We start from the raw sequence: 21,142 nt of genomic DNA, 5'->3' as shown, positions 1-21,142 counted from the left end.
CGCTTAGTACAGCGCTCTGCACGCAGTAAGCGCTCAATAAATACGATTGAATGACTGGGCCTCAGTTACCTCATCTGTAAAGTGGGGATGAAAACTGGGGGACAACCTGATCACCTTGTAACCTCCCCAGCGCTTAGAACAGTGCTTTGCACATAGTAAGCGCTTAATAAATGCCATTATAATTATTATTATTAGTCAGCGCTCAATCAATCCGATTGAATGAATGAAGCCATACGATTGAATGATGAATGAATGAATGGCACGCCGTCTCCACAGCGCCCCCTGGCGTGTCCCCCCCCCCCCCCCCTTTGCGCCCCGCCGGCCGGCCGAGGGCTCCGGTGTCACCGCCAAAGGCGTCCGGCCGGCGCGCGCCGCCCCTCGGGCCCCGCCCCCGGCGCGCGAGGTTCCGCCCCAGCGGGGCGGGGACCGGAAGGGAAGGGAGTGGCCGCTGCACCGGAGGGGGCCCCGCCGGCAACGTCTCCCAGGTGAGCGGGCGGAGGCGATGGCCGCCATGGCGGGCAGGACAGGCCTCAGGCCCTCACGCCTCAGGGGGCCATGGGGGGGCCGTGAGGGGCCGCCATCACCTCAGGAACGGCCCCCTTGACTCCCCAAAAACCCCTTATCGCGTGGGGAAGGGAAGCAGCACCGTTGCCCGGCCCTGAGGCGACGTTGGCCTTGGGCCTTTGACCATTCACTCATTCATTCATTCGTACTTAGTGAGCACTTCCGGTGTGCAGAGCACTGTGCGAAGCCCTTGGGAAGTCCAAGTTGGCAGCATTCATTCATTCAGTCGTATTTATTGAGCGCTTACTGTGTGCAGAGCATTGGGCTAAGCACTTGGGAAGTCCAAGTTGGCAGCAGATAGAGACTGCCCTCAAGTTGGCAACATGCATTCATTCAATCGTATTTATTGAGCACTTACTGTGTGCAGAGCACTGGACTAAGCGCTTGGGAAGTACAAGTCGGCAGCATTCATTCATTTAATCGTATTTATTGAGCGCTTACTGTGTGCAGAGAACTGGACTAAGCTCTTGGGAAGTACAAGTTGGCAACAGATAGAGACAGTCCTCGTTCATTCAATCGTATTCATTGAGCGCTTACTGTGTGCAGAGCACTGGGCTAAGCTCTTGGGAAGTCCAAGTTGGCAACAGATAGAGACTGTCCTCGTTCATTCAATCGTATTTATTGAGCGTTTACTGTGTGCAGAGCACTGGGCTAAGCACTTGGGAAGTACAAGTTGGCAACAGAGACTGTCCTCATTCATTCAATCGTATTGAGCGCTTACTCTGTGCAGAGCACTGGACTAAGTGCTTGGGAAGTACAAGTTGGCAACAGATAAGAGACGGTCCCTATTCATTCAATCGTATTTATTGAGCACTTACTGTATGCAGAGCACTGTGCTAAGCGCTCGGGAAGTATAAGTTGGTGACGTATAGAGACGGTCCCTACCCAACAGCGGGCTCATAGACCAGTAATAATAATAATGGCATTTGTTAAGCGTTTACTATGTGCCAAGCACTGTTCTAAGCACTGGGGGGGGATACAAGGTGATGAAGTTGTCCCACAGTCTTAATCCACATTTTACAGGTGAGGTCACTGAGGCTCAGAGAAGTTAAGTGAGTTGCCCAAGGTCACAGAGCAGATATGTGGTGGAGCAGGGATTCAAACCCATGACCTCTGACTCCAAAGCCCGGGCTCTTTACACTGAGCCACGCTGCTTCTCTTGGCACATAGTAATTGCTTAACAAATAATAATAATTATGGGATTTGTTGAGCTTGATTCCACGCCTCCTATGCCCTTGGAGATCAATAAATACGACTGAACGGATGAAAGAAAGCCAATTAACTTCTCTGGCCTCAGTCACTTCATGGGTAAAATGGGGATTAAGACTGTGAGCCCCAAGTGGGACAACCTGATTACCTTGTATCTACCCCAGCGCTTGGCACATAGTAAGCGCTTAACAAATAATAATTATGGGATTTGTTAAACTTGATTCCATGCCTCCTATGCCCTTGGAGATCAATAAATACTATTGAATGAATGAAAGAAAGCCAATTAACTTCTCTGGCCTCAGTCACCTCATGGGTAAAATGGGGATTAAGACTGTGAGCCCCAAGTGGGACAATCTGATTACCTTGTATCTACCCCAGCGCTTGGCACATAGTAAGCGCTTAACAAATAATAATAATTATGGGATTTGTTAAGGTTGATTCCACACCTCTTATGCCCTTGGAGATCAATAAATACGATTGAACGAATGAAAGAAAGCCAATTAACTTCTCTGGCCTCAGTCACCTCATGGGTAAAATGGGGATTAAGACTGTGAGCCCCAAGTGGGACAACCTGATTACCTTGTATCTACCCCAGTGCTTGGCACATAGTAAGCGCTTAACAAATACCATTATTATTATTATTATTATTATTATTATCATTATCTCCAGTCCCATCAACCCATCTCTTTAGTGCTTTTTTGCCTTCATTTTCAACTAGAGGGCAATCCGTCTCCACAGTGTGGATTAAACTGGGGAAGTTGAGGTAGGGGTGATTTAGACTGATTTAGACTGTGAGCCCACTGTTGGGTAGGGACTGTCTCTATATGTTGCCAATTTGTACTTCCCGAGCGCTTAGTACAGTGCTCTGCACACAGTAAGCGCTCAATAAATACGATTGATGATGATGATGATGATGATTTCCACCGGTCTCCGAACCAATCTTTTGGGGGGCTGTGCAAAGCACTCCACGTTAACAGACGGTGAACCCCATCAGCCGGGTCTCCCCTTGTGGAATCTCGGTTGAGAAGGAAATGCAAAGGTCGTAAGTAAATATTCCCTCTTCCCAAATGCGTACCCACCAATATTGACATGACCATTTGACTTTCCCTCGGAATGAGTTCTGGATGCCTGGAAATGACCCGAGGGCGGTCGACCTCGCCAGACAGCTTGGCGAAACTTTTATACTTGCGCTCGATCATTTCACATCAGTCTGTAGTCAGCCAATAAATGATGTATTCTTTCCTGATGCCTCCGAATGGGGTTTGCAGATTTCCTTTATTTGTGCTTATGCAAGAAGGGTTTTCTCATTCTTTTGAGCAAATAACATTGGCTATAACCTCCTGTGAACTATCGAACCCTTCTGAGTTACCTCGGCAAATGAAGGGACACTCAAATAAGGAATTTGGGGGCCAAAAAGGCTTATTTGGAGGACCAACGATCAACTCCGGCTTTGCGCTTCCTGGCTGTTGTCACAACTTGGCTCATTTATTTATTTATTTTACTTGTACATATCTCTTCTATTTATTTTATTTTGTTAGTATGTTTGGTTTTGTTCTCTGTCTCCCCCTTTTAGACTGTGAGCCCACTGTTGGGTAGGGACTGTCTCTATATTTTGCCATCTTGTACTTCCCAAGCGCTTAGTACAGTGCTCTGCACACAGTAAGCGCTCAATAAATTGATTGATTGATTTTTTTCTTTTCAACTCAATAGGGAGAGAGAGGTAGAGAGAAGCAGTTTGGCTTAGTGGAAGGAGTCTGGGCTTGGGAGTTGAAAGGTTCTAATTCCAGCTCCGCCCCTTGTCTGCTGTGTGACCTTGGTCAAGTCATTTCACTTCTCTCCCTCAGTGACCTCACCTGTAAAGTGGGGGTTGAGACTGTGAGCCCCTTGTGAGACGTGGACTGGGTCCAACCTGATTAACTTGTATCTACCCCAGCGCTTAGAACAGTGCTTGGCACATAGTAAGTGCTTCACAAGTACCTTAAAAATAATAATAATACAAGCCAATCAGGTTGGACCCAATTCTTGCCCCACATGGGGCTCTCAGTCTCAATCCCCATTTTCCATATGAGGGAACCGAGGCCCAGAAAAGCGAAGCAGCGTTCCACAACGGCACAGCCGGGATTAGAACCCAGGACCTTCCGAACCCAGGCCCGGGCTCGATCCGCTACGCCACGCTGCTTCTCCAGAGGAGAGGAGATTCCCTCCATCCTTCAGGCCATTCCAGGGCATGGCGAAACTCCTTAATCACCCCAGCCCCTTTCGTTGGGAATCACTGCTGTAAAGACAGCCGCATGTTTGGAAAACGGAGCAAACTTTAATAAGGAGGGGATACCTGGAGACTTGAAGTGCTTTTCATTCATTCATTCAATCGTATTTATTGAGGGCTTACTGTGTGCACAGCACTGTACTAAGCGCTGGCAACATATAGAGACTGTCCCTACCCAACAATGGGCTCACAGTCTAGAAGGGGGGAGACAGACAACCAAACAGAAATCCTCATCCTTGATTTAGTACAGCGGGTCACATATCCGTTTCTTGATGGAAACGGCATTCGCTCACCTCTCGGCTTTAATCCACACAGTGTCGTATCAACGGAGCCCTTTGTCCGTTAGAAGATTCGGCTTTGGGATGTGCCGCGGTTAGAAGCACACGTTTGAAATAAAGTCCCGTATGAGAAAGCTTAGAAGACGCTAGACGGAGACAAGATCAGACACGGTGACGCGAATGACGTAAAACCCCGGATCGTTCATTCAGTTGTATTTAATTGAGCGCTCTCTGGGTGCAAAGCGCTATGCTGAGTGTTTTGGATTATTAATTCGAGGATATTTCTTGACCACTTACTGTGGGCAGAGCGCTTGGGAGAGGACAATCTAACAATAAAAAGACACATTCCCTGCCCACGACTACGAGTTTACTGTCTAGGGTAAGACTGGATTCATTTCTTCAGTATTTATTGAGCGCTTACTGTTTGCAGAGCACTCTACTAAGCGCTTGGAAAGTACAATTCAGCAACAGAGACAATCCCTACCCAACAAGGGGCCAACGAGCCACTTCATGGACATGTCCCTGTTTGCCCCGGCAAAGAGGAAAGCTCGAAAAAGTCTAAGGGGAAGGCATTCTTTTCCTCTCAACCTTCGGCCAGGGTTTTCCTTGGACGTTAGAAACCGTATTTTCTATAGTCAATGGGATTTCCTTTCTATTCTTGATGGATACAGAATGCCGGTTTCCTTCCTCTGGGAAGAGGGGTAAACTCCCATTCTCCCCACCCCGTGGCGGATTGTGGACACCCTTCATTAAAAAGATTTTCAGCCTCCTGCTCTTGCCATTCAAGGCTTGAGGGAAAACACATTTACGGCGAGCTTTAGTTTCTCATCATTCTCATTATTACGGCCACCCAATTCTAGCCAGCCAATCAATCGTTTTATTGAGCGCCTACTGTGTGCAGAGCGCTGGACTGAGCGCTTGGGAGAGGAAAGTAGGACAGAATTGGTAGACCTGTTCCCTGCCCACCACGAGCTGACAGTCTACAATCTGAACGTTGTCTTTAACGAGACCCCTTTCCCATCTGTCAGTGGTATTTTATTGAGTGCTTACTGTATGCAGAGCACTGTACTAAGCGCTTGGGAGGCTACAGTGTAACAGAGTTGGTAGCCACGTTCCCTGACCACAGTGAGTTTGCAGTCTAGACTGGTAGACAGACCTTAGTGTGAATAAAGAAATGATGGATAAGGACATGAGTGCTGTGGGGCTTTGAGATGGGGAAGAGCAAAGGGGGCAAGACAGGGAGCTGCAGAAGGGAGTGGGAAATGAGGAAAGGTGGGGGGCTTAGTCTTGGAAGGCCTCTTGGAGGAGTTAGGCCTTCTATAAGGCATCAATCACCTTTCTGATTCCTCCCTTCCTACTTCTGGGGTTGGTTGTCCCCATCCCATCTCCCCGAACTCCCAAAGAAAGCTCTCGGATCTCAGCGGAGCCTCCGAGATTGGTCCAGATTGAAGAGTCACATTTTATTCCCCTTTATTCCTCCAGCCTGGAATTTCCAAGCAGAAGACAAGCAGCGTCGCCCCTGGGAAGAGCACTGGACTTGGTATTCCAAAGACTGAGCAGGCAACTTTGGGTAAGTGCTATATCCTCTCTGAGCCTCAGTGGTTCCAGCAGAAAAATGGGGGTAAAGATGGCTGGTTTCTTTCTCCTCTCTTTCGTCTCTTCTGTCGGCTAGGCGATAAGACATGAAAGGCCTCCGAGAGAAAGGGAGTCTGGAAACCCAAAGGATTCATTTGTCTGTCTTGTTCTGTGCTGTGGAAAAAAATGTACATATTTCTTCCTTAGGGAGGCACCGCGGTCTAGTGGAAAGAACAGGGGGCTGGGAGTCAGAGGACCTGGGTTCTAATCGTGGCTCCACCATTCCACTGGGCGAGTCACTTAACTCCTCGGTGCCTCGGTTATCTGTGACCTGTGTTGGTGACCTGGGCTTTCTGGGGAGGGTGGGTCTTGGTGACATGGAGATTGGGGGAGGGTTGTGGTGGTGACTTTGGCGTTTTAGGGAGGAGGTGTGTTGGTGAGCCAGGTGTTTTGGGGAGGGGGTGTCTTGGAGACATGGACATTTCAGCGCTTAGAACAGTGCTCTGCACATAGTAAGCGCTTAACAAATGCCATCATCATCATCATTTGGGGAGGGCGTGTGTTGCTACGTTGGGTATTTTGGAGAAAGTGTGTTGATGACTGGGTATTTTGGAGAGGGTGTGTGTTGGCGACCTGAGAATTTTGGGAGGGTGTGCGTTGGTGAGCCAGGCATTTTGGGGAGAGGGTGGATTGGTGACCCAGGCATCTTGAGGAGAGTGTGTCTTGGTGACCTGGGCATTTTGGGGAGGTTTTGCGTTGCTTACTCGGGTAGGTGTTGGCGACCCAGGTGTTTTGGGGACGGGGTGTGTTGGTGATGTGGGCATTTTGAGAAGTGTGTGTCTTATGGTATTTAAGAGCTTACTATGTGCCAGGCACTGTTCTAAGCACTGGGAGGGATACGAGGTGATCAGGTTGTCCCACGTGGGGCTCGCAGTCTTCATCCCCATTTTGGAGATGAGGGAACTGAGGCCCAGAGAAGTGAAGTGACTTGCCCAAAGTCACCCAGCAGACAAGCGGTGGAGCCGGGATTAGGATCCACGACCTCCGACTCCCGAGGCCGGGCTCTTTCCTTCTAGACTGTGAGCCCACTGTTGGGTAGGGACCGTCTCTATGTGTTGCCAGCTTGTACTTCCCAAGTGCTTAGTACAGTGCTCTGCACACAGTAAGCGCTCAATAAATACGATTGATTGATTGATTGGCGATCCGGGCATTTTGGGGAAGGGGTGTGTTGGCGACCCAGGCGTTTTGGGAAGTCATTTGGGGGAGGGTGTGTGTTGGTAAGCCGGGCATTTTGGAAAGGTCTACTTAAAATTCTCTATGCCTGGTCTCTGTAAGAAGCATCACAGCGTAATGGATTGAGTGCTTACTGTGTGCTGAACACTATAATAAGCGCTTGGGAGAGTACAATACAACAATAAAACAGACATATTCCCCGCCCACAACGAGCCTACAGTCTGCGAGTGAAGACAGTCATCAACACAAATAAATAAATTGCAGATATGGACATAAGTGCTGTGGGGCTGGGAGAGAAGAAAAAGGGGGCTTAACTGTTCTAAATGCTGGGGTAGATTCAAGGTAATCAAGTTGTCCCACGAGGGGCTTACAGTCGTCATCCCCATTTGGCAGGTGAGGTAACTGAGACCCAGAGAAGTGAAGTGGCTTGCCCAGGGTCACACAGCAGACAAGTGGCAGAGCCGGGATTAGAACCCACGTCCTCCGACCCCCAAGCCCGGGCTCTTTCCACTAAACCACGCAAGTTGTTCGGAAGAAGTCTCCAGCCCGATAATTATTATCATTCTGGTACTTGTTAAGCACTTACTATGTGTCAAGCACTGTTCTAAGCGCTGGAACAATTACAAATTATGAATCTAATTTTACTCATTATTTAGCCCATCTTAACCACTCTTAGAGAGGAAGCGGGGACTGCTGTCTAAACAATTTCCAGAAAAACGAGTTTGCAAAATCAAGAAGGGATTACCGGGGATTAGAAACAAGTCTGAAACTTCTGGGGGGGGTTTTGCTGCAGGTACAGATCTGGGTAAATACCATTTAACTAAGCATGTTTAAAGAAACAAAGCAAATATTTAGCATCTCCTTCTGAAGCAATGGGAAAAAAAAACGATGTAAGTTTTTGTTTGGTGACAGGAAAAAAAAAGTTCCAAATTGAGATCCCTGAAAGACTTTCAAGACTGTAACTTGGAGCAGTTTGTCGACCAAGAAGTGGTTTGCCAAAGTGTATGGAGTCCAGGCCTGGGACCTGGGATCAGATCCCGGCTCCGCCGCATGTCTGCGTTGTGACCTTGGACAAGTCACAACGTATGTATACATATACATATGTATATATGTATATATGCTTGTACATATTTATTACATATGCTTGTACATATTTATTACTCTATTTTACTTGTACATATCTATTCTATTTATTTTATTTTGTTAGTATGTTTGGTTTTATCTCCCCCTTTTAGACTGTGAGCCCACTGTTGGGTAGGGACTGTCTCTATATGTTGCCAATTTGTACTTCCCAAGGGCTTAGTACAGTGCTCTGCACACAGTAAGCGCTCAATAAATACGATTGATGATGATGATGAAGTCACGTTACTTTTCCATGCCTCGGTTCCCTCATCTGTTAAATGGGGATTAAGACGATGAGCCCCACATTGGACAGGGACTGAGTCCAACCCAATTAGCTTGTATCTGCTGCAGAGTTTAGTACAGTGTCTGGCTCATGGTAAGCGCCAATTTTTTGAGCATATACGATTGAATGAATGAAGAGTCCAGTGCAACAGAGTTGGTAGACATAGCTCCTGCCCACAAAGAGTTTACAGTCAAAGTCCCTTCTTCTTCCCTTCCTTAAACTTAGGAGAAGCAACGTGGCTCAGTAGAAGGAGCCCGGGCTTGGGAGTCAGAGGTCATGGGTTCCAATCCTGGCTCTGCCACTTGACAGCTGTGTGACTTTGGGCAAGTCACTTCACTTCTCCAGGCCTCAGTTCCCTCATCTGAAAAGTGGGGATTAAGATCGTGAGCCTCACGTGGGACAACCTGCTGAACTTGTATCCCCTCCGGTGCTTAGAAAAGTGCTTGGCACATAGTAAGCGTTTAACAAATACCTTTATTATTATTAAACCGCACCCTCAATCAATCAGTCAGTCAGTGGTATATATTGAGCGGTTACTACGTCCACACCACTGGACTGAGCGCTTGGGAGAGCTCAGGAGAAGAGAATTAGCGGATACGTTCCCCATCCATAAGGAGCTGAAAGAGAATAAAGACCTGTCTCTATCCTCAGGTGTTCCCTGATCCTGGATTCCCCTCGTTCCTGGAGATCGACAAGAACCTACATGACAAGTCAAATTCATTCATTCACTCATTCATTCAATCGTATTTATTGAGCGCTTTCAGTGAGCCGAGCACTGTACTAAGCACTTGAAAAGTACAATGCAGCAATAAGGAGAGACGATCTCACCCCACAACGGGCTTACAGTCTAGAAGCAGGGAGACAGACATCAAAACAAGTCCGCGCCCCCATCCCGGTCGTACTTATTGAGTGCTTACTGTGTGCAGAGCACTGTACTAAGTGCTTGGGAAGTACAAGTTGGCAACATATAGAGACGGTCCCTACCCAGCCTGGGCCTGAGAGTAAGGAGGTCATGGGTTCTAATCTCTGCTCTGCCACTCGTCTGCTGTGTGGCCCTGGGCAAGTCACTTCACTTTTCTGGGCCTCAGTTCTCTCATCTATAAAATGGGGATGGAGACTGTGAACCCCACATGGGATAGAGACCGTGTCCAACCCGATTTGCTTTTATCCACTCCAGCGCTTAGTACAGTGCTTGGTACATAGTATGCGCTTACCATTATTATTATTTAGCCCCTCCAGACTTTTTTCTTTATTTCTTAAGCGCTTAATCTGTGCCAGGCACTGTACTAAGCACGGAGGTAGATCCCAGCTCAAAGTATTGGACACAATCCACATCCCACGTAGGGCTCACGGTCTCAACCCCCCGTTTTCCAGATGGGGGAACTGAGGCACGGAAAAAAGTAAAGCGACTCGTACAAGGTCTAACAGCAGACATGAGGAGGAGCCGGGATTAATAATAATAATGGCATTTATTAAGCGCCTGCTATGTGCAAAGCACTGTTTTAAGTGCTGGGGAAGTAACAAGGTGATCAAGTTGTCCCACGGGGGGCTCACAGTCTTAATCCCCATTTTACAGATGAGGTAACTGAGGTACAGAGGAGTTAAGTGACTTGCCCAAAGTCACCCAGCTGACAGTTGGCGGAGCTGGGATTTGAACCCATGACCTCTGACTCCAAAGCCCGGGCTCTTTCCACTGAGCCACGCTGCTTCTGTCGTTCTTGGGATTGGCAAGAACCTAAACGACAAGTCGAATCCAAGCATCACCCTGCATCGACCCCGTCCAAAAGCAACTCCAAACTGCTCGGCGTTTGTCTCCTTCGAGAAAACGGCTTCTTTTTTCCTCCCCCTCAAATATGCATCTCAATATCAACAGCCGCTAATGACCCCTTTCCCAAAGTTTTCGGGGATGAGAACGAAAAAAGTCAACGGTACAGAAGGGCTTGACGGATGCATCCCCGATGTCGAAGCCAAGCCCTGAAAACTTGCTTTCCCCCGGAGCAGATGTGTCCTACGGGGCCTCGCTATTAAGGACGCCCGCCAAGATAAAAACATTTGGCGGGAGCTCAGGTCCGAACGGCCGCGGAATCCTCCCCATCTGTCCAAATGTTGAGCTGGGAAATAAACCGAGGGTGGGATGAGGGAATCGCCCTCCTGGGAAGCGTTGACTGATCCGAGGATCTGACCAGCTTCTCTCTGGTAGAATTAATAAAGGTGATGGTATTTGTTAAGCGCTTACTCTGGGCCAAGCACTGTTCTAAGCGCTGGGAGGGGGATACAAGGGGATCAGGTTGGCCCACAAGAGGCTCACAGTCTTAATCCCCATTTTACAGATGAATTAACTGAGCCCCAGAGAAGTGAAGTGACTTGCCCAGAGTCACACAGCTGATCGGGAGCTGTTGACTGAACACTTACTATTTAGAGAGCACTTGGGAGAGTCCAATACAACAGACGTGTTCCCTCCTCACGAGGAGCGTGCAGTCTAGAGAGGGACCTTTACAATTGATGCTATTTATTGAGCGCTTACTGCCTCAGTTCCCTCATCAGCAAAATGGGGATTGAGACTGTGAGCCCCACGTGGGACAGGGATTGGGTCCAGTGTGATTTGCTTGTATTCATTCATTCATTCTTTCAATGCTATTTATTGAGCACTTACTGTGTGCAGAGCATTCATTCATTCATTCAATCATATTGAGCGCTTACTGTGTGCAGAGCACTGTACCAAGCGCTTGGGAAGTCCAAGTTGGCAGCATACAGAGATGGTCCCTACCCAACAATGGGCTCACAGTCTAGAGTACTGTACTAAGCGCTTGGAAAGCACAATTCAGCAAGAAAGGGAGACAATCCCTGCCCACAACGGGCTCATAGACTAAAAGGGGGGAGGCAGACATCAAAACAAGTCAACTGGCATCGATAGCATCAATCTAAATAAATAAAATTATAGAATATATATATATAAATATATATATTCCAACTTGTACTTCCCAAGCGCTTAGTACAGTGCTCTGCAGAATATGTGTATATATATATATATATATGCACATATATATATATATATATACACACACATCAGAACAAGCCAAACAGGCATTAATATTAATAAATAATAGAGAAGCAGCATGGCTCAGTGGAAAGAGCCCGGGCTTTGGAGTCATAGGTCATGGGTTCAAATCCTGGCTCTGCCAATGGTCAGCTGTGTGACTTTGGGTAAGTCACTCAACTTCTCTGGGCCTCAGTTACCTCATCTGTAAAATGGGGATTAAGACTGTTAGCCCCCTGTGGGACAACCTGATTGCCTTGTAACCTCCCCAGTGCTTAGAACAGTGCTCTGCACACAGTAAGCGCTTAATAAATGCCATCGTTATTATTAAATAATATAGATATATAATATATAATAATATAAGTAAATTATATAAATAAATAGAATTACACGTATATGCACTAGTGCTGGGGGGCGGGGAAGAGGGGGTAGAACAAAAGGCGGTATCCACCTCAGCGCTTCGTACGGTGCCTGGCACATAGAAAGCACTTAACAAATACCATTATTATTATTATTATTATTACTGATAGGGGAAATAGTAGACTTCCATGACGCCTTCCCTGACTAAACCCTCATTTCCTTTCCTCCCACTCCCTTGTGTGTCACCCTTGAACTTGGATTTGCACGTTTTAGTCACCCCCTCTCCCTGCCCCACAGCACTTATGTCCGCGTCCCATCATTTATTTATAATAATGGCATTTATTAAGCGCTTACTATGTGCAAAGCACTGTTCTATTTATATTACCGTCTCCCCCGCTAGACGGTAAGCTCTTGAGAAGCAGGCTTGACTTAGTAGAGAAAGCACAGGCTTGGGAGTCCGAAGGTCCTGGATTCATTCAATCATATTTATTGAGCGCTTACTGTGTGCAGAGCGCTGTACTAAGCGCTTGGGAAGTACAAGTTGGCAACATCTAGAGACGGTCCCTACCCAACAACGGGCTCACAGTCTAGAAGGGGGACACAGACAACAAAACAAAACATGGGAACAGGTGTCAAGTCATCAGAATAAATAGAAGTAAAGCTAGATGTACAGCATTAACAAAATGAAATAAATAGAATAGTAAATACGTACGAGTAAAATAAATAGAGTACTAAATCTGTACAAGCATATATAGAGATCGCGGCTCTGCCGATTCCAGGCCGGGTGACCTTGGGCGAGTCACGTCACTTCTCTGGGCCTCAGTGGTCCCCTCTGGGAAATGGGGTTTAAGACTTTCAGTCTCACGTGGGGCAGGGACACATTCTGTCGTCTGTCTCCCCCGCTTCTTGACTGTGAGCCCGTTGTTAGGGAGGGATTGTCTCTATTTGTTGCCCAGTCAATCAACCAATCAATCAATCAATCGTATTTATTGAGCGCTTACTATGTGCAGAGCACTGTACTAAGCGCTTGGGAAGTACAAGTTGGCAACATATAGAGGCAGTCCCTACAAATTGAACTCTCCAAGCGCTTAGTACAGTGCTCCGCACACAGTAAGCGCTCAATAAATATGATTGAGCGAATGAACCCCACTCGCTCGTGTCCACCCCAGCGCTTAGTACAGTGCCTGGCACATGGTAAGCACTTTAAAATTACCGGTACTGTTATTATCGCTGTGGACAGGGAACGTGTCTACCAACTCTGTTATAGAGAAGCAGCGTGGCTTAGTGGCAAGAGCCCGGCTCGGGATTCAGAGGACCTGGGTTCTAATCCCGGCTCCAGCACTTATCAGCTCTGTGACTTTGGGCAAATCACTTCACTTCTCTGAGCCTCAGTTCCCTCATCTGTAAAATGGGGATTAACATGAACCCCGTATGGGCCATGGACTGTGTCCAACCTCACCCACTCCATGCAGTCGGAACTGAATAATTCCTGTACCAAGACTGTGAGCCCACTGTTGGGTAGGGACCGCCTCTATATGTTGCCAACTTGTACTTCCCAAGCGCTTAGTACAGTGCTCTGCACACAGTAAGCGCTCAATAAATGTGATTGACTGAATGAATGAATGAACCAGATTAGCTTGGTTATGTCCTAGCGCTCAGCGCAGTGCCTGAAAACACATAGTGTTTAATAAATAGCATTCAAATAAAAGACCCCAAACTGTACTTTCCAAGCACTTAGTACAGTGCTCTGCACACAGTAAGCGCTCAATAAGTACAATCGAATGAATGATTGAATGAAACGTTTGGGAAGGAACTGTAATGTGAATCAATTCGACCCATCACCATCATCAATCGTATTTATTGAGCGCTTACTGTGTGCAGAGCACTGTACCGAAGGAGGTTACGGCCTAGCTGGAGTTAGCGCGAAACGTGCGGCGATTGCAACTTCACAACAGCTTCACGTCTCTAGGCCTCAGTTTCCTCATCCGGAAAATGGGGGTTTACTTTACTAAGGGCTTGGGAGAGGATAGCATAAGAGAATTAGCCCGCGCCCATAACAAGCTCGCAGCGTAAGGGGCTCACCGCAGAACCGTGAGACGAGTGAGTGATTTTTTTATTTTTTGAATTAAGAAACTCAAATTAATCGCACATGGCCATCGGGAAGGTTAGAGAGGAATCCCAAAGCTCCTCAGAGGAGCCAGATCCCAGGAAGAACTTGAGAAAGAGCAGGTCCAGGGCAATTCTGTTCCCTCTGGCTCGGCTGCCGGCAGCCTGTGTGTTTCAGACTAGACACCGCATTTTCAGCCAGAGACAATTTGGATTCCAAGCAGATTTTTCTCATTTTACATTATGTCCAATTAAAAAAAAAAAAGGAAAAAGAGGCCTTTGGCTCTCGCATCCACCAGCTGTTTTTATTCCCAGAAATGCATTCACCGTTGAAGCGTTTCTTCAGTTCGCAGATTACGGATTCCAGAAGCGTATTCGGGAGGGAGGCCCGCACCACGTGGGAGCCGAGCGTGATGATCGTAGGAGGAGAAATCGGGGTCATTTATTCCGGGCCCTCTTTTAGGGTATTTGTTAATAATAATGACGATGATGGTGTTTGTTAAACGCTTACTATGTGCCAGCCACTTCACTCAGCACCGGGGTGAATACAAAGCAAATCGGGTTGGACCCAGTCTGTGTCCCACCTCGGGCTCACAGTCTTAATCCCCATTTTCCAGATGAGGAAGCGGAGGCCCAGAGAAGAGAAGGGACTCGCTCAAGGTCACACAACAGACGAGGGGATGGAGTCGGGATTAGAACCCAGGTCCTTCTGATTCCCAGGCCTGGTTCTGTCCACCAGGCCACGTGGCTTCTCTCGACCCAATACGCATTCATTCATTCGGTCGTATTTATTGAGCGCTTACTGTGTGTTGAGCATAAGAGCCAACTCAAAGCTGGTTTGTAGATGGCAGAATCCCCATTTTACATTAGCCAAAGGGGCAACTTGAGCGGTCGTTTGATGAGAAGATAGCTCCTCTAGACTGGAAACGTGCTGTGGGGAGGGAATGGATCTGTTTATCTCTCAAGCACTCAGTACAGTGCTCTACACACAGTAAGCGCTCAATAAATACGATCGAATGACTGAATGAATAAGGCCGAGGCGAGGGTTGGGGTGGCGGGGGTTCTCCATGAAAATCCGGGAGCAACAGATCGGAAGCCCCGGAGAGCGGGAAGGAGTTTAGTTGGACATATGGAAAAAGTTTTGGACTGGAAGGGGCCATTGCACTTTGGAATAGCTCCCACGTGGCAGGGAAGGGGAGGGCTTGAGGAATTCTTGTCCTCGAAAAATCTTCCTCGAAAAAAAAAATTGATAATTAACCGTTCCAGATGCTTCTAGCAGAGCCTGAAGCTGTGCGGACTAGTGGGCAGACCACGGGGCTGGGAGTCAGAAGACCTGGGTTCTAATCTTGGCCCTGCCACCTGCTTGCTGCGGGGCCTAGGGCAAGTCACTTCACTTTTCGGGGTCTCAGCTTCCTCTTCTATAAAATGGGCGTTAAACACCCATTCACCCTCCTATTTAGACCGAGCCCCACTTCAGGCAGGGACGGTATCTGATCTGCTTGCCTTGTCTTCATTCAGTCATTCAAACGTATTTCGTGAGTGCTTACTATGTGCAAAGCACTATACAAAGCGCTTTGGAGAGGGAAAATATAACAATAGACAGACACATTCCCTGCCCACAACAAGCTCTAGTAATAATAATAATAATAATAATAATAATGATGATGGTATTTGTTAGGCGCTTACTACGTTCCAAGCACTGACCTAAATGCTGGGGTAAAGTTGTCCCACATGGGGCTCACAGTCTTCATCCCCATTTTCCAGATGAGGCAACTGAGGCACAGAGAGGTTAAGCGTCTTGCCCAAAATTATGCAGCTAGGAATAGAATGGACAGGCCTCTGCTCGACTCTCCCTCCCGTAGCCGAGACTGGTAGAGGACTGGAAACTCTCCAGTTGCCATCCTTTGAGGGGAAATCCTGTGATACCGTGATTCGAATCCGTACCCCAGCTTGGCCCAGCCCGGTATCAGCTTGTCAGCTGTGTGACTTAACTTCTCTGAGCCTCAGTTACCTCATCCGGAAAATGGGGATGAAGACTGTGAGTTCCACATGGAACAACCTGATAACCTTGTTTCTACCCCAGCGCTTAGATCAGTGCTTGGCACATAGTAAGCGCTTAACAAATACCCTCGTTATTACTATTATTATTAACAAATATAATAATGTCAGAAAAACAATCAGCGAGTTATTCGCACAGCTCCTTACATGGAAATCTGGGTCATGGATTCAACGGGAGTGCCTTCTGCGTGAAGATTTCCGGAGAGGAGATTTTCGTCCTTCGAGCCACCTCCCGCGTTTGATCGTAGCCTGACTTTAGGTTTCCAGCTTCCTTTTCCAGAGCGTTCGGAAAACGTACGTGGCGTTTTAGGAACCCGAGGCCCAGAGGCGCTTCCACCAGGAAGCTTTCAGGAGCCGGAGCTCTGCTCATGATCAATCGCTCGTGTGACCCCATCTCTGAACCGTTTGCCGTGTGGGAAATGCCAAAGGTCCCAGGAAAAGCGGGTTCAGGTTTATGTCGCGGTCGGATTTGGATAATTGAGGGATTTGGCGATCCGTGGAATTCGAGTGCGTTTAGGAGACGAAAGGCGGGGTCCTGGAGATTTCTGTCCAGAAGCGAGGAGGCTTCTCTGAGGGGGGTCTTGATTCTCTAGTCGGAGAGGGTCAGAAACCGGGGAAGAGTCGGGGCATTCGTGTGATTGTGAACATTCACGTGTGGGGGGTTGAAAAGCATTCTGCTGTATCGTCCTCTCCAAAGCACTTAGTACAGTGCTCTGCACAGCATAAGTGCTCGATAAACACCTTCAATGGATTGATTGATTTTCCACTTAAAGGGTAACTTCAGTTTCCTTATCTGCATTAATAAGAGGTCCCACCTCTAAGGGAAGCAGCGTGGCCTAATGGGGAAAGCGTGAGCTCGGGAGGCAGAGGACCTGGGTTCTAATCCCGGCTCCGCCACCTGTCTGCTGTGTGATCTTAGGCAAGTCACCTCACTTCTCTGGGCCTCAGTTCCCTCATCTGCAGAACGGGATTCAATCCCTGTGCTCCCTCCTGCTTAGACCGTGAGCTCCATGTGGGACTTGATGATCTTGCATCTACACCACCGCTTAGTACAGTGCTTGGCTTATAGCAAGCATTCAACACATACCACAATCTTTAATTATTATTAATTATTATTAATTATTATTAATGATAATCTCTGTTAAGTGTTTATCCGGGCCAAGCACTGTGCTGAAGGTAATCAAAGAAGCAGCGTAGCCTAACAGGTAGAGCCCAGGCCTGAGAATCAGAAGGACTTGGGTTCTCATCCCGGCTCCGTCACATGTCAATTCGTTGACTTTGGGCAAGTCACTTCCCTTCTCTGGGCCTCAGTGACCTCATCTGTCAAATGGGGATTAAGACTTGTATCCACCCCAGTGCTTAGTACCTTGCCTGGCACGTAGTAAGCGAAGCAGCATGGCTCAGTGGAAAGAGCCCGGGCTTGGGAATGAGTTCTCATCCCGGCTCCGCTACTTATCGGCTGTGTGACCTCGGGCAAGTCACTTAACTTCTCTGTGCCTCAGTTACCTCATCTGTAAAAAGGGGATTAAAACTGTGAGCCCCACGTGGGACAACCTGATTACCCCGTATCTACCCCAGTGCTTAGAACAGTGCTTGGCACAGAGTAAGTGCTTAATAAATGCTAGTATAATAAATGGCATTATAATTCAGCTGGAACTAGTGCAGCCATACCGTAACTGAGGCAGGCAAGCGCTTAACAAATACCATCATTATTAGTAAGTGTGAAATGTGAGCCTGTTATTGGGCAGGGATTGTCTCTATTTGTTGCCGAATTGTACTTTCCAAGCGCTTAGTAGTGCTCTGCACACAGTAAGCGCTCAGTAAATGCGACTGAATGAATAAATAAATCCCATTAAATTAAAAAAAAATTAGAACCCAGCTCTTCTGACTCCCAAGCCTGTGCTGTTTTCACTAGACTGGGCTGCTTAGAGTGTAAGCTCTTTGCGGGTATTTTTTTTTTCTTTTTTCTTTTAGAGTATCTTTATGGAACGTCACTCTAAGCAGAGTTGACAGTTGTCTGAGCTTCATGGAGCGGCAGCCCTGAAACTTGCAGACGGAGCAAACCTTGGTTTCCAGGAGTGAAAACCTGGGAAGTCAAACAGCAACCTTTCCATAATCAGCGTGGGAACTTTAAGGATTTTAGGGACGCAGCATGCGTAGTGGCTGGAGCCCGGGCTTGGGAGTCTGACAATCAATCAATCAATCGTATTTATTGAGCGCTTACTGTGTGCAGAGCACTGTACTAAGCGCTTGGGAAGTACAAGTTGGCAACAGTCCCTACCCAACAGTGGGCTCACAATCTGGCAGTCATGGGTTCTAATCCCGCTCTGCTACTTGTCCACTGTGTGACCTCGGGCGAGTCACTTCACTTCTCCCGGCCTCAGTGACCTCACCTGTAAAATGGGGATGAAGACTGTGAGCCCCATGTGGGACGACCTGATGACCTTGTGTCTACTTCAGAGCTTAGACCAGTGCTTGGCTCAGAGTAAGCGCTTAACCAATGCCATTATTATTATTATTATTAGCTTGTAGCTATCCCAGCGCTTAGAACAGTGCCTGACATATAGTAAGCCCTTAACAAATACCATTTTCCAAAAAAAATAAAAGATATCAGGGCGATTTCCTTAGCTGAAAGGGAATCTTTTGCCAGCAGAGGGGCCCAGAGACCAGCGTATGGATTTCTTTCCCTGCTTGCGTTTTCTCATGGGAAAGGCTTCCAGAGAAACTCCGGCATTGGTGATGCTCCGTGGCCCTGGTCTCTTCTGTACCAGGCGACACCTTTTCACAGAGAATATTCTTCCTTCTCAGCCAGGCCTCTTCCTCTTTCCCTAGTTCCCAGGTCCCGGGAAGGCGATCGGTAAACAGGATTAATTTAAAACGAGGAAAAGCGCTCAGGAGAGCGTCCCAACGGGCCGTCCGAGAAGGCCCGTTTGGTTGTTCAGAAGGGCAGGTTCCAAAAACAAATAATAATAATATTTATGGTATTTAAGTGCTTACTATGTGCCAGGCACTATAGTAAGCGCTGGGGTGGATCCATGCAAATAGGGTTGGACACAGTCCCTGTCCCACGCGGGGCTCGCAGTCTCAACCCCCATTTTCCAGATGGGGGAACCGAGGCCCAGAGAAGTGAGGTGAGTTGCCCGAGGTCACACAGCAGACAAGCGGCAGAGCCCCACGTCGGACAGGGACCGGTTCCAACCCTATATCTACTCCAGCGCTTAGTACAGTGCCTGCCACAGAGTAACCACTTAATGAATACCGTAAAAAAATTAAGATTGATTGACTGTTGGATCGACGACGACTCCCTCTGCAACCAAAAAGCAGGGCCTTTTTTCCCAGGTCAAAAGAGCCAATCTTTTCCATTTTTTTTTTTTAATCTTCTCCACAGAACGGTTTCCCACCACCATTTCAGGAATCCGAGCTGGCCCAGCCCAGGATATTTAGAAGGCCCCCCTATCTCTCTGCCCCTTCATTTCCCCACCGAAGCCCGCAGCCTCCCAATATCATTCTTCCTCGGCATCCCCTGGGCTCATTGCGTCTCTGGTCCCAGGGTTCAGAACTCCAAGTTTCCAGGACGTCAGAGGAGATGGGAAGCTGATTTTTGGTCATTTGGATTTGCGGGGGAGAGAGAGAAAAAAAGAGAGAGAGAACCCTTCTGGAAATCTTGGACTCTGACCCAATAATGTGTCTGTTTTAATGGACCCTTTCCCTCTGCCCTGTGACATTGTATTCTGGATCTGGAATCTTAGCAAGGTAGTCCTTGCAACTCACTGAGGACAAGGAAAACCCTCAATTATAATAATAATAATAATGATGGAATTTATTAGGCACTTACTATGTGCAAAGCACTGTTCTAAGCGCTGGGGAGGTTACAAGGTGATCAGGTTGTCCAATGGGGGGCTCACAGTTCTTAATCCCCATTTTCCAGATGAGGTAACTGAGGCCCAGAGAAGTGAAGTGACTTGCCCAGAGTCACACAGCTGACAAGTGGCGGAGCTGGGATTTGAACCCATGACCTCTGACTCCAAAGCCCGGGCTCTTTCCACTGAGCCACGCTGCTTCTCCACATCAATCAATGGTATCAGCGGTACACGTTAAGCACTTACTTTGTGCCAAGCACTGTTCTAATCCCTGGGACAGATCCAAGCTAATCCGTTTGGGCACAATCGCTGTCCCACGTGGGGCTCACAGTCTCAATCCCCATTCATTCATTTATTCATTCATCCAATCGTATTTATTGAGCACTTACCGTGTGCAGAGCACTGTACTAAACGCTGGGGAGAGTACAGAAGAACAATAAACCAGACACATTCCTTGCCCACAATGAGCTTACAGTCCTCATTTGACGGATGAGGGAACTGAGGCCCAGAGAAGCCAAGCGATTTACCCCGGATCACATAGCAGACAAGCGGTGGCAGAGCTGGATTAGAACCCAGCTCCTTCTGACTCCCGGCCCTGGCTTCTTCCACTAGCTTCCCTCCTTAGGCTCAATATTCCAAGCAGGGTGTTAGCTCTTCCTTGGAAAGCCAGAGGGCCGGATATTTTCTTTCCCTCCCCCTCGGGAGAATCATCTCTTGGAAGAAAGCTCTGCTACCATCTGTATCTAAAGTTTCCCCAGCCCGGCCCTTAAAAAAATAAATGATCCCGGGCGAGGTCATTAAATTTTCAGGCCCTTAAAAAAATAAATGATCCCGGGCGAGGTCATTACATTTTCATCAGTGGAACGGTATTGTCGGCACGCGGCTTCTCTCACCTTTTGGAAAGGGAAGAAACCCACCAAAGGACAGAGGACTTGTGAACCTTTGACATCACCTCCTCTCTAAAAGAGGAAACGAGAGCATCCCGTTTCTTTCGACGGGGAGTGGGAGGGCCGGGGGTTTGCGCGTGTGATTGCCCCTGCTGTCATGAAACCCTGCTCACCTCCTCCAGGAAGCCTTCCCAGGCTGAGCCCCCCTTTTCCTCTGCTCCTCCTTCCCTCCCCATCGCCCCGACTCCCTCCCTCTGCTCTACCCCCCTCCCCACGGCACTTAGATGTATTTGTACATATCTAT

The 21,142-nt window shown here is 47.9% G+C and overlaps 1 protein-coding gene across 2 annotated transcripts in view; it reads left to right on the top strand.

Moving 5' to 3' along the window:
- The first annotated feature begins 435 nt into the window (after positions 1–435).
- Positions 436–21,142, top strand: part of EXD3 (exonuclease 3'-5' domain containing 3) — a 263,251-nt gene continuing 242,544 nt past the window's right edge. For both annotated transcript variants that reach the window (XM_038767867.1, XM_038767866.1), the window contains exons 1-2: positions 436–485; positions 5,800–5,887. The gene's annotated coding sequence lies outside the window, so the exon portion shown is untranslated. The remainder of the gene's footprint in view (positions 486–5,799; positions 5,888–21,142) is intronic.

The sequence above is a fragment of the Tachyglossus aculeatus genome, chromosome 27 (genome assembly GCF_015852505.1).
Source record: "Tachyglossus aculeatus isolate mTacAcu1 chromosome 27, mTacAcu1.pri, whole genome shotgun sequence".
In the NCBI taxonomy this organism is placed as follows: Eukaryota; Metazoa; Chordata; class Mammalia; order Monotremata; family Tachyglossidae; genus Tachyglossus; species Tachyglossus aculeatus.
This window is presented reverse-complemented; position numbering and strand designations above follow the sequence as displayed.